We start from the raw sequence: 2,158 nt of genomic DNA on the forward strand, positions 1-2,158 counted from the left end.
ATATTCTATAAACCCTAACCATATCTATTAATACGTTAGTTAGTAAAATTTTTAACGTTTCTGTTTACATAGTCGCCTCTATGAGCGAAATAACATCAAAAAATACCTAAAAAGATTCTTAGGATTGATTTTTTTCTTATTTGCCAGGATTTTAATAAACTTCACAGCTTATGAGGTATTGCCCAGGTTTGTCAAACTGGTGAGGTACTGTTTGCTACCCTTGGTGTATCGAGCCTTATCTGTTTAAATGATTACAAGTCGACTTTTGTCAGTCGTTTAGTCTCAAGCATTTCTTTTTGTGCTCAGCTTGAGCAGGACGACGCTCCAGGCAGTGACTACTGTGCAGTGGTCAAGAGCTTGTGTGTTCAAGTTCATATGCCTGAATACTATTTACTTAAATATAATTTAACGTGGCTGAGACTAAATTGCTGTTCAGGCTACGGTGTGAAAAAATTATCCCATTCGCCGCGATCCTTGGTAGAAGAAGACATGTGCTTATACTGTTATGGATAGAAGTTCTCAGAGATTCAGATGCACCAAAAAATACAGCGTTATTTGTACGCAATTGTATCTCATGCAACGTAAATGAACCTTCTCCAAGGCTAGACTGCGAGAAAATTCTTTAAAATGTAAGGAATTTTAATGTACAAATGTATCTGAAATTTCAGGTCCTAGTAATTGAAAGAGAATTTAATGTATTTTAAAAGAATTTGAATTTACTTGTTACTGAAAATTCAATCTTAAACATTTTTTTCTTCGATATTATTGTGCTAGAAAACTATTTTTTAAGGTCATTCATAAAAACAAAACGACAACAAAAATCTATAAACATGTTTTTAAAAGAATACCAATCTTTATCGAAGTCGTGAGTTTGATAAATTTGTTAACTGCTGCGTCGGAGTTACGTGCATCGATCCGAAAAAATTCAGTATACTCTAACACAGATTTGTGATACGTTTGCTTCAGTGCCTGTTGTGAATAAACAAAGGCTATCTCAGAAGAAAATACTAACAGAGTTACAAAGGTGCGTGTAAAATAAATACACAAATAAACACGTGGACTAATTGATTTTTAAAAGACCATGATTATCCGATATCAAATTTTTTTCAAATAAAAGCTTATAAAATTTCGTAACAAGATGACCTGTTCGATTTTTAAATTTTGTTTATTTTTGTCTTTATTTAATAACAAAAATAAGAAAATAGATTTTTGAAGCATACCGGTGAAAAAATGCTTTAATTTCATCAAAAATACCTAAAACCTGAAAGCAACTATCCAAAAGAGATATCCAATAGCAACACAAATATTAAAAAATTTATTGAATTTGTTATAAACAAATAAGTGAGTGAAAACGGTTTGGTGGGGATTGGCAGCGATAAGTCACTTAATGCGCACTTAATTGAAACAATTTATGAACGAACAAAACTTTTTGGTTGATTTAATAAAATGTAATTAATAATTTGTTATTTTAAGAGCTATATTTATAAACAAATATTCATATCAGGTATGTTTGATGGAATGAATAAAATTTTGCTGTGGAATCAATCATATATTACTTGGAAATAAAACCTTAATATTATATTTAGACACGAAATTAAAATTGATAATTGTATAAACTACCTTAATTACCAAATGTACTATTTGGCTATTTCTAGAGGTACAAACCTGACTTTTTGGGTGCAACTAACTGTAAATAACTAAATTTTACATTTTTTGAAACATTTTTATGATAGTAAATAATTTATTATTGTAGACAACAACTGTTTCAATAAATTTGTATCATCATGTATTTATAAATATACCACCTTGCTCAAAAACTTCCCGGAATTTATTTAAAAATTTAAAATATAAGTTTATTCTTGAACATTGATGTGGTCCCCTTCAAAGTAATTCCCATCGACTGCCACGCACTTATGCCAGCGCTTGATCCAGCTCTCAAAACCTTTTTGATACTCAATTTTCGGTATGCCCATCAGTGCCGTTTTCGATTTTTGTATTATCTCCGATAGGCTGCTAAAACGCGTTCCGCGTAGTGGTTTTTTTAATCAATCGAACAAAAAAAAAGTCACAAGTTGCTAAATCTGGAGAATTTGATGGCTGCGGAATTGTATTAGTTGAGTTTTTGGTGAGAAACTCACGGATAATGATGGCATTGTGC

This window comes from Belonocnema kinseyi, chromosome 1 (assembly GCF_010883055.1).
Source record: "Belonocnema kinseyi isolate 2016_QV_RU_SX_M_011 chromosome 1, B_treatae_v1, whole genome shotgun sequence".
Classification (NCBI taxonomy): Eukaryota; Metazoa; Arthropoda; class Insecta; order Hymenoptera; family Cynipidae; genus Belonocnema; species Belonocnema kinseyi.